The following is a 15,796-nucleotide window of genomic DNA, read 5'->3' as shown; positions in this document are numbered from 1 at the left end:
TGGATTTTACCCATTAATAAATATTTATTCTAGTGTAAGATTGTTGTAGATAGCCCTGGGGCTAATTATATTTGATGTTAAATCTGTTCTCCTGTGAGTGGTTGTGAACCAGGAATGAGTTAGCACTCAGGTGATTTCCTGTAAACCTGCTTCCCACCTTAATTTGTAAAATAAGCTGATGATTGAGAAGATAAAAGGGAAGGTTAGAGAGAGAAGAAGGAGAAAATGGAAGAGGGAGAGAAGCAGAGGAGGAGGAAGAAGAAGAAAAGCTGAGCAGAATCACATGGCCCAGAGAAACCTCAAGTTCTTAGGGGTCTCATAGATGTGGAAGATGGAAGTGTAGCTGTAGATCTGCCCAGTCTAGGCACACAACATAAATTCATATTAACTGTGTTGTATTTTCATCACTGGGGCATATTTGGGAGGAGATTTACCGCAACAAAAATGTTCATCCTGAGTAAGGTAACTCAATCACAAAAAAACACACACATGATATGCACTTACTGATAAGTGGATATTAGCCCAGAAACTTAAAATATCCAAGATACAATTTGCAAAATACATGAAACTCAAGAAGAAAGACCAAAGTGTGGATATGTTGTTCCTTCTTAGAATGGGGAACAAAATACTCATGGAAGGAATTACAGAGACAAAGTTTGGAGCTGAGATGGAAGGAAGGACCATCCAGAGACTACCCTACCCAGGTAACCATCCCATAATCAGCCTCCAAACCCAGACACAACTGCATATGCCAGAAAGATTTTGCTGACAGGACCCTGATATAGCTCTCTCTTGTGAGGCTATGCCAGTGCCTGGTAAATACAGAAGTGGATGCTCACAGTCATCTATTGGATAGAACAAAGGGCCCCTAATGAAGGAACTAGAGAAAGTACCCAAGGAGCTGAAGAGGTCTGTAACCCTATAGAAGGAACAACAACATGAACTAACCAGTACCTCCCCCAACCCCCATAGCTGTGTCTCTAGTTGCATATGTAGCAGAGGATGGCCTAGTTGGCCACCAATGGGAGGAAAGGCTCCTTGATCTTGTGAAGATCATATGCCCCAGTACAGGGGAATGCCAGGGCCAGGAAGTGGGGGTGGATGGATTGGGGAGCAGGGTGAGGGGAGCTTTGGGGAGAGCATATGAAATGTAAATGAAGGAAATATCTAATAAAACACACCATAATCTGGAAAAAAATTTTCAAGGCACCAGACTTCTTTAGTGTTTGATATAGTGCAAAAAGTCTTTTCTTTGTTGATTTGTTTTCTATCAAAGGTTACTAACCTGTAAAAGGCAAATGTTTCATATACTCCCCCTACCTTGAATTACCCCCACTTGGTAAACATGCTTAGGAAACAGTTCATCCACCAACCCCACCCAAGTTCTTCGATCCATGAACTTGCTGCTCTGAGTAGTAGCTTGCTTCTCTGCCTTGCCTTGCCTTGCCTTGCCTTGCCTTGCCTTGCCTTGCCTTGCCTTGCCTTGCCTTGCCTTGCCTTGCCTTGCCTTGCCTTGCCTTGCCTTGCCTTGCCTTGCCTTGCCTTGCCTTGCCTTGCCTTGCCTTGCCTTGCCTTGCCTTGCCTTGCCTTGCCTTGCCTTGCCTTGCCTTGCCTTGCCTTGCCTTGCCTTGCCTTGCCTTGCCTTGCCTTGCCTTGCCTTGCCTTGCCTTGCCTTGCCTTGCCTTGCCTTGCCTTGCCTTGCCTTGCCTTGCCTTGCCTTGCCTTGCCTTGCCTTGCCTTGCCTTGCCTTGCCTTGCCTTGCCTTGCCTTGCCTTGCCTTGCCTTGCCTTGCCTTGCCTTGCCTTGCCTTGCCTTGCCTTGCCTTGCCTTGCCTTGCCTTGCCTTGCCTTGCCTTGCCTTGCCTTGCCTTGCCTTGCCTTGCCTTGCCTTGCCTTGCCTTGCCTTGCCTTGCCTTGCCTTGCCTTGCCTTGCCTTGCCTTGCCTTGCCTTGCCTTGCCTTGCCTTGCCTTGCCTTGCCTTGCCTTGCCTTGCCTTGCCTTGCCTTGCCTTGCCTTGCCTTGCCTTGCCTTGCCTTGCCTTGCCTTGCCTTGCCTTGCCTTGCCTTGCCTTGCCTTGCCTTGCCTTGCCTTGCCTTGCCTTGCCTTGCCTTGCCTTGCCTTGCCTTGCCTTGCCTTGCCTTGCCTTGCCTTGCCTTGCCTTGCCTTGCCTTGCCTTGCCTTGCCTTGCCTTGCCTTGCCTTGCCTTGCCTTGCCTTGCCTTGCCTTGCCTTGCCTTGCCTTGCCTTGCCTTGCCTTGCCTTGCCTTGCCTTGCCTTGCCTTGCCTTGCCTTGCCTTGCCTTGCCTTGCCTTGCCTTGCCTTGCCTTGCCTTGCCTTGCCTTGCCTTGCCTTGCCTTGCCTTGCCTTGCCTTGCCTTGCCTTGCCTTGCCTTGCCTTGCCTTGCCTTGCCTTGCCTTGCCTTGCCTTGCCTTGCCTTGCCTTGCCTTGCCTTGCCTTGCCTTGCCTTGCCTTGCCTTGCCTTGCCTTGCCTTGCCTTGCCTTGCCTTGCCTTGCCTTGCCTTGCCTTGCCTTGCCTTGCCTTGCCTTGCCTTGCCTTGCCTTGCCTTGCCTTGCCTTGCCTTGCCTTGCCTTGCCTTGCCTTGCCTTGCCTTGCCTTGCCTTGCCTTGCCTTGCCTTGCCTTGCCTTGCCTTGCCTTGCCTTGCCTTGCCTTGCCTTGCCTTGCCTTGCCTTGCCTTGCCTTGCCTTGCCTTGCCTTGCCTTGCCTTGCCTTGCCTTGCCTTGCCTTGCCTTGCCTTGCCTTGCCTTGCCTTGCCTTGCCTTGCCTTGCCTTGCCTTGCCTTGCCTTGCCTTGCCTTGCCTTGCCTTGCCTTGCCTTGCCTTGCCTTGCCTTGCCTTGCCTTGCCTTGCCTTGCCTTGCCTTGCCTTGCCTTGCCTTGCCTTGCCTTGCCTTGCCTTGCCTTGCCTTGCCTTGCCTTGCCTTGCCTTGCCTTGCCTTGCCTTGCCTTGCCTTGCCTTGCCTTGCCTTGCCTTGCCTTGCCTTGCCTTGCCTTGCCTTGCCTTGCCTTGCCTTGCCTTGCCTTGCCTTGCCTTGCCTTGCCTTGCCTTGCCTTGCCTTGCCTTGCCTTGCCTTGCCTTGCCTTGCCTTGCCTTGCCTTGCCTTGCCTTGCCTTGCCTTGCCTTGCCTTGCCTTGCCTTGCCTTGCCTTGCCTTGCCTTGCCTTGCCTTGCCTTGCCTTGCCTTGCCTTGCCTTGCCTTGCCTTGCCTTGCCTTGCCTTGCCTTGCCTTGCCTTGCCTTGCCTTGCCTTGCCTTGCCTTGCCTTGCCTTGCCTTGCCTTGCCTCTGTGTTATTTATTTTTAAATTAGTCAATCACAAAAGACTGTGATGTGGGATCCCAGGTAAAAGACACTATTATCAGCTATGTTGCAATAAATCTAAGTGAACTTCCTTCCTCAGTGGGCTAGCTAGTGTTGTTTGGTTTCTGGCATACCATTTTTATAAAAAAACAAAACAAAAAACAAACAAACAAACAAAAAAAAACAAAAAAACTGCCTTGCTGCATTACTTTCACTTTGTGTTTCTTAGTGTGATACCAAGATTATTCATTTTTATCATTAATACTGAGCCATGAACTCTTGAAAGTAAATTATTTACCAGCATTATCTTTGATCAATGCTTTCTGAATATCTACCAACGTTTGAAAACCCTTTGTTTGTGGAAGTAGGAGATATAGTCCTGTTGCTGGCCCCTTTGTAACCTAAACAGATATTTCAGAGGTCTCTTGTTGGATAAAGCCAGGATTCTTGACCATGCAATAGAAAAGAACATCAGGATATGATATTATAAAATCAAGCCAGACTTTGTTAAGAAAATCCAACATTGGATTTACGTACAAGACTTGATATAAGTTCTAATGGAGAGCTAGGGAGGTAGGGAGGTGCATAGGAGAATGACAGCATTTGTTTAAAAGTCATGTGGAGTTCTCAAACAAGAGTACAATAGAGACTTTTAGCAATAGCCAAAGGAATCCAGTAGTTTCTGACACAACATTATACAGAGTTGCTTTCTGAGGAACATTGGGGGTGGCGGTATTACAGACTGATAAAACGGGTCCAAGTATATATAGTCTACTTTATGTAAATTGCAAGGAAGTTATTGAAGTCCATAGTCTTGTTTATAAGACTGCCAAAATATTTGAAGCTGATAAAGGAGTAGCTTCAGAGTTAAAAGCCCTAAGTATGCTTTATTGCTATGTTAGAAATATTAATTGAAATAACTCATTTTAAAAGAGAAATGCTGTCTCTGTGTAGGCCACCTTTACAGTGAACATCACTAGGTTTGCTGAAACTCTTTGAGCCATCAAAATAAGTCAACTGAAGCCCAAGAAAAGGGCATAGGGCATCTTTCCCTTCCCTTCTCTGTTAACTCCTCCTGTCATTCTACTCTACCACATACATGTTGACCAATGGAAATCTATGAGAATTAAAAATATGGATAACTCAGCCTTTTAAGAACATCAGGAAACATTACAAGAAGGAAGCCACATTTAGTTCAGTCTTAAACATCTAGACATTGCTCGGTTTTTAAGGAAAAGTGTTCTGGCTTCTGGAGATACAGAACAGTGTGCAGTCCTGTAGGGAATATGTACCATGTACAAATGTAACCAGGACATCATTAAATTTACATTATTAATGGCATGATAGTGAGGAGAGGAGAAAGGGTCCTGTTCACAAAGTATGAACATTTAAAATTCCTATTGTTTCCATTGACTGTTTTAAACTTTTCACAAACTTTGCTGTGATTCATTAATCATCATAGAAATTCAATAAAGTTAATGTAATTCCTAGGACAAACTGTCAGTATTTTTAAAAGCCTAGAGGAGAATCTTAATAAAGTTACACGAGTTAAATAAAATAACGTCTTTCATATTTGCAAGAAAGAAATGATATCAATTTAGTATGGGAACTCTGGCTATCTATCTCATGGTAATTAAATGTTCTGAATGATGTATGTCCATGGCTTCGAAATATAAGAATGGAGAAAAATAGACATTGATTTAAAATGCAGTTCATTTGGTAGACAAAGATAAAACATGGGTTTATAAAAAGATAATAAGCAAGATATTTAGTTGTGAAACAATTCAAAAAACAACATAAGACATAAATTCTACTTGCTACCTTGAATTTTTCTTATAAACCTTGAGCCTTAAATGAATTAAGAAGCCTTATATATGGACATGAAGTAAGTCTAAAATTTCCATGGGCATCATAGTCTTTTGATTCTATGAATTGTACAAACAGCTGATATAGTATTTTCCCCGTGTTCTTAAATCAACTGTTTGCACATAGGTCATTGTTTATGAGCAAGTCAAAGAAGTTAATTAGTTTTTAGTTAATATCTGAAATTTGAGTTTCCCCCATTCTTTAATCTTTAGCTACAAATGAGCAAACTAACAGAGAGAGCTGCTGACATCTATTCAATATCTTAACTTTGAAAGCCAACTCTGCCCCCTCCTTCCTTGCAAAATATTGATTCTTCTTTATGTCTGCCTGGTTTCGATCACATGGAAGATTTACCTTCCAACTCTGCTTACCACCTTTTCCTCATTGCTTCAGTGAAATGGAGTACTAGCTAATGTGATTTGCAATTTGTTTAAATAAATATGCAATTATCAGAGCACTTTACACACATGTAAGTGGGCAGAAGTTACAGAGTTCTTATAGTATGTCTGTCACCTTCTTTCCGTTGTCTTTCATTGGTGTAGTGCAATTATTATACTTGAATTATTATATTGATTCACTATTATTTACCTATGTACACAGCATCCATGAAGATTGACTCAGTATTATACATAGTGCTGATATTGTCAAATAAATACCAACATCTATACATTGTTATATTTCTATGCAGACTGGCTTAGTAATCCCTTAATTCATTACATACATACATAAAACTATCAAACAATGAAAATAATATTAAAAAATACTTTCTTATTTTGTTCACCTTTCCTCTCAAACAAACTCTTGATAACCACCAATCTCTATACTTTGATAGAGATCTCACCATCTCTATACTTTTACCCTTCCCAGAATGTCATCTTCTAAACATGAGACATTACACATGTTTCTTGGACTAGTTTTACTCTTTTGCAATATGTACTTGAGAGGACTTTGTGTCTCTTCTTCATTTAAAGATAACTTCATTTTCTTATTAAGTAATATTTTTCACAGAATGGATGTACCATGGTTTGTTTAGCTTAATCTACTGACTGGCTATTAAGAATAATGCGATGCTAAATGCACATGTGCAGATTTTTGTATGGATACAAGTTTTCAGCATTTGAATGAATATTAGAAAGACTTACCACTGGGTTTTGCATAAGATATATTGACCTGGGTATAAGTGGTGGAAACTTTTCCATTCCCTCCAACAATAACAGGATTCCTGCTATTTATGACCCTAGGTAACATATATATTGAAGATGGCATAATAGAGTGTTGATAGACTTATGCAGTGAAATATTATTGTTAAAACTTTTAGTTCCTAAAGGCACATAATATTGAATATTTTCTCAAAGAGTTATGTGAACTTCTTAGAGCATTTATTTTTCTAATTCACTATATATTTAGTTCATTATTAATTATTTCCCATCTTCCTGTTAAATGTTAATATTTCCTTCTAGCTGAATATTGATCATCATCATCTTAAAACTCCCCCTAAGCAAGACTGTCTCAGTAAAATAGTCTCTTTTTTAAAAATTTGAATTCAAAACTTTTAAAAGACATTCACTGAAATCTTTCTCTTATTCTTAAAAATTAAGAATACTGCCTGATATACTTGTTTTAAATTATTTTCAGTATTTTTTATATAAACCTTGAGATTTTGAACAAGTTGTATCATTTTTTTCTGTGGTTAATCAATTTTTCCAACAAGATTGGTTGAAGAGATTCCTTTTCTATCTTGTTTTTGAATCTCTGTCAAACATCTGTGTGGATAAGGTTGTATTTGGTTTTCTATTCTTTTCCAATGATCTCTGGCTCCCCACAAATTACATGTAGTTTTGATTAGAGTAGCTAGAAAATCAATGCTGATATCAGAAAAACACATTCTTCCACCATCCTTAATTTTTTGGTTGTTTTAGTTATTCTGTGCTTTTTGTCCTTGGTATAAATTTTTGAATATTAGGTATGCCTATAAAAATGTTGTTGCTACCAGATCTGGTAGTACATACCTATAATTCAAGGAGTGGGTGACAGAGGCAGGGGACCAGCTGTAAGTGTGTAATCCACATGGTTCACAAAGCAGGTTTGCTTCAAAAAAGTGTTATATGTGAGATAGTCTGAAAAATAACAATAGAATATGTAGCTGAAAGTAGTATAGAAGTTACTCTTGGAAGAATATCTTTACTAGATATTGAAGCCAATAGTATGGTATGCTTCCAGATTTATTTCATCTTTAAGTTTCATTAGCATTTTATAGATTTGAAAGTAAACAAATCATGCACATGTTTTGCTAAATTTACATAGAAGATTTTCATTTTCTTTTTAGTGATGAGAAATTATATTTCTTTCTATTTCTGGGGTATACATCTCATTGCTTCATAAGCATAATTACTTTGGGAGAATTTTAGTCATTTACCAGAATTTTTTTATTTTTATCAACCATGCAATCTGCTAATACATTCAAATTTCTTCATTTCCACTCATTATAATTTTAATTTCTATTTTCTTTTACTTTCATTGGCTAGAATTTCTAGCACAGTGTTGCATAACAGCAAAGAGAAGCCCTCATATCATACCTTAATGCCACAAGACATATTAATTGAGATGTTTTGTATGTGCTCTTTATCAAGTTGAAAAGGCACCATTTACTTTTGTTTTTCTCCATTTTTACCTGTAATCAGTGTTGATCTTTATCGAATACTATCTCTAAATTCATTAATCTCATCATGGTGTTTTTCAGTTATAGCCTGAGGAATACTGAGCCTGATGTGCAGTCTTAGAATAAATCTCACCCATTGTGCACAATTTTACATATTTTTGCATTATATTTCCTAATAATTCATTAGTTTTCTTTCTAGCTGGTAGTCAGTACCTTTCTATGTAGCTCAGTAGCTTAGCATGCATGAAACTCTGTATTCAATCTCAAACACACACACATCAGGAGTGGCACATTCCAGTAATCCCAGCACACAAAATGTGGAATCAAGGGAACCAGAAGTTCAATGTTAATGTCTGTCGCTTCTGTCTCTGACCAGCAGAAAAGAGCGATGACACAGCATTCTTCTCAAAGCAGTTTATTCAGGAACCTTTCCAACATGCAAGCAGGAATCTCTCTCTAGCCCACAATCGCAATCCCTTATATAACCCCTCAACCATGCCCCATCAGCCCAGTCCACATAATATCAGTTCATTGGCCTTCCTCAAATGGCCTGATCTTGCATCATGGTGTGCCTGCTCAGCTCTCATGATGGGCGTGGCTTATTTTCCGGTGTATGAGGAAGTCAGGTGCAAGTCATAAGACTTGGCTGCAGTCCCGGCACCATCTTGGGACTACCTCCACATGCGCTCCCCACATTTGTCCAATATCCAGTAAGTATGAACAAAGCCTGGGAAATATGACATCCTGCCTTGAAAACAAACAAACAAACAAACAAACAAACAAATATTCCTTTCTATGATACTCAGAATAATTTGTCAGCTCTCTAATCTGGTTTCATCTTTATCTAGATCCACACTCAGAGTAGCACCTAGTTTTATAAAGTAAATTAGGAATTGTTTCTTTCCACTTCCTGGAAGATCGTGTGTAAAGTTAGTGCTAATTTGTCTTTAACACTTGTTAGAATTCTCCAGTGAAACCATCTGGGCATCGAGATTTCTATTTTGGGAGATTTAATTTTATATCCAATGTCCTTAATAGGTGCAACATTATTCAAATTATATATTTCATATTGGGGGAGTATGGTAGCCTGAATTTTTTTTTTTTTTTTTAGGATGTGGTCCATTTCATCCAAGTTGTCAAATTAATGCATATGGATGTCTGAGAATGGTCCATGTGCTTCCTTCTGTGCTGAGCAGAATTAGGAATAAAATTCTTTGTTATTGAAGAAAAAAGTAATTTGTGGCCTTTTTATTTCAAATAGAGCTTTGAAGAATTTGCCAATTTTGGCAATTTTTCTCTTTATTTGATTGAATCTTTCATAATGATATGTTTTTAAATATCGATTTTAGTCCTAATTATGGTTTCCTTTTTTTAAATGTGTCTATTTGTAGCACTTTTTGGTAAATTATTATATATGAATGTGATTAATTTAACTAGCTAATTTTCCCATTTTTCTACCATTGAAATTTGCATTTTCTCTCATTGACATCTTTTGTTCATGTATTTCAGTATATTGTATTTCATATCCATATCAGCTTAATGGTATTTCTTTGCTTATTTATTTATTTATTATTTACTTACTTATTAATTTTGGACAAAGTCTGTAATGTATACTGTCTGGAATTTGGTGGGTAACTCAGGCTGTACTGATTTTGTGATCCCCATCATCTTAGTGTCCAAAACCTCAGAACTACAGAGGTGTGTCACTACCACTGGCTTCCCCATAATGGTTTCCCTTTTCTAACTTTCCTTGAGATTTTCTATTTGATTAAAGTCCAACTGTGATATAGGTTATTGGAAAATTCAAGACACTGTGATGTCTATTATAGTGTACAGTAATCTATACTTGACAGCTACATATAATTTAATTTGCTGATAACTTTTCACTTTTTCTGTTTGATCTTGTTAGCACTGATGAAATGAACTATGACTTTTGATTTTTCTATTACTTTTTTCATTTTTTTTTCAATTTATTCTGTTTCTCTGCTGTGCTATTCATGTTTGGTTTTTTTTTTGTTTTTGTTTTTTTGTAAGCACATGATTAGGACCGCTATGTTTTTGTGACAGATTTACCTATTTATCATTGAAGAATGCTATTCTGTATCTAGCAATTTTATTTTACTAAGGTCTGCTTTATAAGATGTTAATATAGTCACATTTTGATTTGTATAATCTTCCTTTCCAGGCTTTTATTACACCATAAAGAAACATGTACAATGAGTTCATGGAGAAAGAAGCTGCGACACATTATCGTTCATTAATTAGTAGAAATAGCACTTCTCATCCAAGGGAGCCTTAAGGTAGGAGAGCATTAAAAATAGAAGTAATAGAACTTACCAGAGACGATAGATGGGAGATGAGGCCTTATGGTGGGTGAGCTTTATAGGTACTATGGGATTATTAATGAAAAAAAAAAAGCTTAAAGTAAAAAGAGAGACCCTATGGCAGCATATCTGAGCTGGTGGTGGGGTTTCACAGGAATGAAGATATGGGTTCCTCTCCATTACATTGGCAAGCACCAATCCCTGACACCATTAATGATACCCTGTTATGCTTGTAGACAGGAGTCTAGCATGCCCATCCTCTGAAAGGCTCCACCCAGCAGCTGTTTCAGATCTATTCAGATACCCACAGCCAAACAGTGAATAGAGCTTTGGGACTCATATGGAAGAGTAGGGACAAGGATTGTGGGGCCCAAAGAAGGGATAGGAATGCCACATAAAGACAAACAGAATCAACTAACCTGGACCCTTCGGTCTCTTAGTGACTGAAAGACCAACCAAAGAGCATACACGGACTGGACTTAGGCCTCCCCACACGTATGTCATAGATGTGCAGCTTGGTCTTCATGTGAGTCCTGAACAAATGGAGCTGGTGCTATCCTAAAAGCTGTTGCCTGTCTGTGGGATGTGTTCTTCTAGCTGGGCTGTCTTGTCTAGCTTGAATGGAAGAGGATGTGCATAGCCACAAAGCAACTTGATATGCCAGGAGGAAGCACACACACACACACACACACACACACACACACACACACACACACACACATACACATACACAGAGAGAGAGAGAGAAAGAGAGAGAGAGAGAGAGACAGTGAGAGAGAGAGAGACAGAGACAGAGACACAGAAAAATGAGGGAGAGGGACAACATTGATGCCTGAGCATAAATAACTTGTAAATGATGAATGTGTAGCCATAACCCAGGTTTCTGTGTGGTAAACTTTCAAATCCATCATTTCCTGATGTCTCCACATTGACAGACATGCTGTAATAAAAACGTCTAAAGAGATGTGCCAGTTCCTGGATTAAACCGGTAGCTCTGTTGGCAATGAGGGCTAAGTGTCTCTGTGGCATCAGGTATGGGGCCTATTGACTTTTTTCAAGACAAGTTTGCCATAGGGAAAAGCGATATCTTAGAATTGAAACAGTGATTAAATATTGCAAAAAATGATAGTTATATTACCAAAAGGGGCAAAAAGAAAGAAGGAAGGAAGGAAGGAAGGAAGGAAGGAAGGAAGGAAGGAAGGAAGGAAGGAAGGAAGGAAGGAAGGAAAATCATAGTTTCTAAGCAATTACTATAGTTTTTATTTTAATCCTTTGGACTTCTACAACAAAATACCACAAAGTGACTGGCTTACAATTATCCTTTATTCCCAGTTCTGGAGAGCAGCAGCCTTAGGTCTATGGGGCTGACATTGTCTCTTGAATGGGCTTTTCTCATAGATAAAAGTATACTGATGTTTTCTAAAGTAATTCCAGGATGCAAAGGAGATTGAGCACAAGGACTCTATTCTCTTATATTTTCATCTAGAAAGGTCTGTCTCATCTTCCAATTGTCCCACATGGTGAGTTAGGTTGTCTTTGCTTGCATTTTGTAAGGAAATAATCACTATGGCAGAGACACTCCTACATAAATTGCTGGCTCTTACATTTCCTCAGAGACAGTGTACATATCTCACTGGCTACGTTTGCATCCAACAGACTATCCCTGATGACAAATGAAACAACACAAAGCATCATTGAGTCTTAGACAAAAATATTTGGGAATCAATTATATGAACAAAAAGTTGTGAAAAACCCAATTGAAAGATAAATTTATAGTTACTAACTTGGAACATTCTTCAGGCAAAAAAGACGATAGATTATGTCAAGACACAAAATTGTGTCATGAAGAAACTTAGATGTAGAAATAAAATAGATACAACATAATTATTAGAATAGAAGAAAATTTTATGATTGAACAATCAGAATCTAACATAAAAGAGGTATTCTAAATATCTGAGGCTCTTAGTCGTTACAAAGAAAATGAAATTATTTTAAATATTTTTGAAGGAGATGAAGGAACACTAAAAAATTTAACATAACACTGAATATGCCATCCATACACATTCTATCATTACATTCCTGCTCCTGATATACTGCTTGGTTTGATGGATAGTAACTTCAAACTTGTAAGAAATAAGTTTTTTTTTGTTGTTGTTATTGTTTTGTTTTGCTTTGCATTTATGTCTGAAATACATTGACATAATGAAAGGTGAACCTGGTAACTGCATGAAGTCTAGATTTTATAACCTAGTTTCTGAACACAGGACCTGAAACTGGATTATTCTAATAATTCTCTTCAGTAGAAGAATGGTTATATTCTAACATAGGACTAGAAGTCAAGAAAAAGAAAATGAACACTGCTCTCCTGGTGTCTTACAAGAAGATGAGAAAGCCATCTTCAAGAACTTAGGCACCAATGTGTGTTCCCTTTCGTGTCTAAGATGTTTATGCAATGAATTAACAAGTTAAATGACATTAATATTTTAAAAGTAAGAGAGTAAGTGGCATGGCTTCCATTTCCTTGAATCTGATGGATTTATTCAAATAAATGTAGTTCAGAAATATTTGATAATTATTTCAAGTTATATGAAGGGAATAGAATATTAATATGATGAAATGCTTTGTAAAAGTCAAGAAATCACTGATATTTTATTAAACGTGCCACAATAAAATTCCACATAAATATATAGTAGCTATCAGACTTAGTAATAAAATCTAATTATTTTTATAATATATGTTGATCTTCTCAATATCGATTTTGTTTTATTTATATTAAGCCTTTGAAATTACACATTAGTTATGCTAACTTCTATTTAAATTGACATATTTATACTTAGTCTTATGGTTACATAATTGGTTTTATTTTTATTATACTACATTCTTGCTGAAATTCTTTGCTTTACCATTGACTTTATTTTATCATGTATTGCCTATGTCGTGGTCTTAAATTAGTTCTTGAAAGCTAAACAAAAAAAAAGGAGGAGCATGCTGTCATCAATTTGACTGGATTTGCAATCATCTAGGAGACAAACCCATTGGCATGTTTCTGAGGGTGTTTTCAGAGACAACTGAGACTGGACTAGACACCTTTTGTGTGGGTAACATTGTTAACATAGGGATACAAATGGGACACAAAGAAAAACAAAGAGAATGTTAGATAAGGGCCAGTATCCCTTCCTCTTTTCCTTCTAACTGCAGATGCAATGAGACTATGTAGCTCATATTACTGCTATATGCTTTCCTTGCTGTGATAGACTGTATTGTAAGGGAGGTGTGGATACAAAGATCTAATTCCCTTTGGTTCTTGATTTCTTAATAAAGAAGGCTGGGAGCCATCTGCTGGGTGTAAGTTACAAGTGGGACTTCCAGGTAGGAAGAGGAAGAAGAGGCACAGTGAAAGAGAAAGGGCTTTTTTTCTTCCAAGCTTGGATGAGAAGAAAGCAGCGATCATTTATGATCTTCCAGCAGCCAGGGCCTGGGGCTTGCCAGAGATGTTTGATCAGGACTGATATGAACAGTCCGCTGAGTTTGTGGTGGAAGGAGGAATAGGGATGGTGGTTTGTTAAGGGCACACATTTTCAGGCAGGAGGTATCTGCACCCAACAATTGTGTCATGAAAGGCAAGCTGTAACATGACAAGCTGAGTGTGTCCTTTATCCATGCATGGATTCAATAATCTCAGGTGGGGTTGGTAATGCGACCCTTCCTGGAGGAAGGTTCCAGGGAGCGGGCCATGGGGCAAAGGTGAGTAGCAAAGAGAAGCTGGGTCAGTGCTGGCAGTGCTAATCAAGCTAAGCTGCATGGAACAAAAGCAAGCCAAGTGTAGGCTGGTAGCATAGCCACAGTCGCTGGAAAAGTGTCGAGCTGATGAGAAGGGTCCAGTGCTTCCAGATAGCCCAGAACAAGTGCTTATCATCAAGTATGCCAAAGACTCGCACTATAGGAACGGCTTCTCCATACATGATAGAAACACCATGGAAGCACTGCATGTTCTGCGATGTGACCCAGGAGGCCTTCAGTGTGGCTGTCATTGGCATCGACGAGGGTCAGTTTTTTTCCTGACATTGTGGATTTCTGTGAAATGATGGCCAACGCGGGCAATACAGTGATTGTGGCGGCACTGGATAGAGCCTTCCAGAGGAAGGCTTATGGCAGCATCTTGAACCTGGTGCCCCTCGGGGAGAGTGTGGTGAAGCTCACCGCCATGTGCTTGGAGTGGCTACATGAAGAGGCTGGACCTGGAGAAAGAGTTGGAGGTGATTGGCTGAGCAGACAAGTATTATTCCATGTGCTGCCTGTGCTACTTTAAAAAGTCTTCAGCCCAGCTCCTATCCCAGGCTCATTATCCACTAGCTCAAGCCTTTCTTAGTTCCCTTCTTGGTTGCTGAGGTGCCTCAACGCGTACTGGAGCTCAGACCCTGCCTGGTGGCTAGGGTCCCACAATCAGCCAAAGGTGAGAACAGAGCCACCCAGCATTGTGACACTGGTGGTGCTAGCTTCTTCCTTATTGGTGACTTTCACTGCTCGGTTTCAGTCTCAGAGCCCCCTACCCCTTACCAAGGCTCCAGGACTCTCACAGCCTCTCCCACCCCCCCCCATTTGTGCCTAAGGATCTATACTGCCACTATGTCTCCCAGAGCTAACCTTTGAAGTGAGTGACTATAATCTTTCTCTGCTCAGAACCTCAGCTCCTAGTGAGCCAAGGGAGTATGTTTCTTGTGCTCCATTGTCCAAAGTAAACAATAGTAAATAATAAACAAAGTAAACAATAGTAAAGTTTACTACTTAATGAGAAAAATAAAAAAATAAAAAATAAAACTACTCACAACACAGTATTCCTTTAAGTCATAAGCCAAACTCTTCATTCCTCAACTTGCTTTTGTCAGACTATTTTTATAGCCTTGAGAAATGTAATATGTAGTATGCTAAAGTAAGATTGAGATTCATAAATCTACAGAACTCTGAACATGTCTTCCTAATCCTTCAGATTCCTTTCTAGTAGCACTATTAATACTTTTACTTATTTACCTGGACAATTATTTGCCTGATGGCAGTTAGGAATTGAATTAGTCACGGTTCTCTAGAGTCACAGAACTTATGGAATGCCTCTATGTATCAAGGGAATTTATTGTAATGACTTACAGTCTGTAGTCTAACTCACCCAACCATGGGCACCTTTTTGAATGGGAAGTTCAAAACTCTAGTAGTTGTAGTTGCTCACTCCCACGAGACTAGTTGTGTTACCTGGTCTTCTGTATGAACTGGAATCCTGGAGAACTAGGTTCCAACAGATATGCTAGCAAACAAGTATGAGCAGAAGAGTGAGAGTTCCTTCTTCAAGTGTCCTTATGGTTGGAATTTGTTTGAAGTTATTTGTTGCATTAATCAAGTTGTTTCATTTATTTACCATCCTCCTTTGGATATTTTAAATTGATTATATATAACATTATACATTTATTTCATAAATACAGTTTATATACATATATATAAACATATATATTATATTTCACATAATATATACACATAAATATATATGACATAATCAGCTCTTCCACTATTTTAGTTATTTCTCTTAAATATGTCTTTAATTTCCTTCTAGAATTGTTTCAGGGATAAAGTGCACTCCCTATCTT

General features: G+C 39.1%; 1 pseudogene; it reads left to right on the top strand.

Moving 5' to 3' along the window:
* The first annotated feature begins 13,857 nt into the window (after positions 1–13,857).
* Positions 13,858–14,551, top strand: LOC110300893 (thymidine kinase, cytosolic-like; annotated as a pseudogene).
* Positions 14,552–15,796: the final 1,245 nt, after the last annotated feature.

This window comes from Mus caroli, unplaced genomic scaffold, assembly GCF_978045245.1.
Source record: "Mus caroli unplaced genomic scaffold, Mus_caroli_1 scaffold_10, whole genome shotgun sequence".
In the NCBI taxonomy this organism is placed as follows: Eukaryota; Metazoa; Chordata; class Mammalia; order Rodentia; family Muridae; genus Mus; species Mus caroli.
This window is presented reverse-complemented; position numbering and strand designations above follow the sequence as displayed.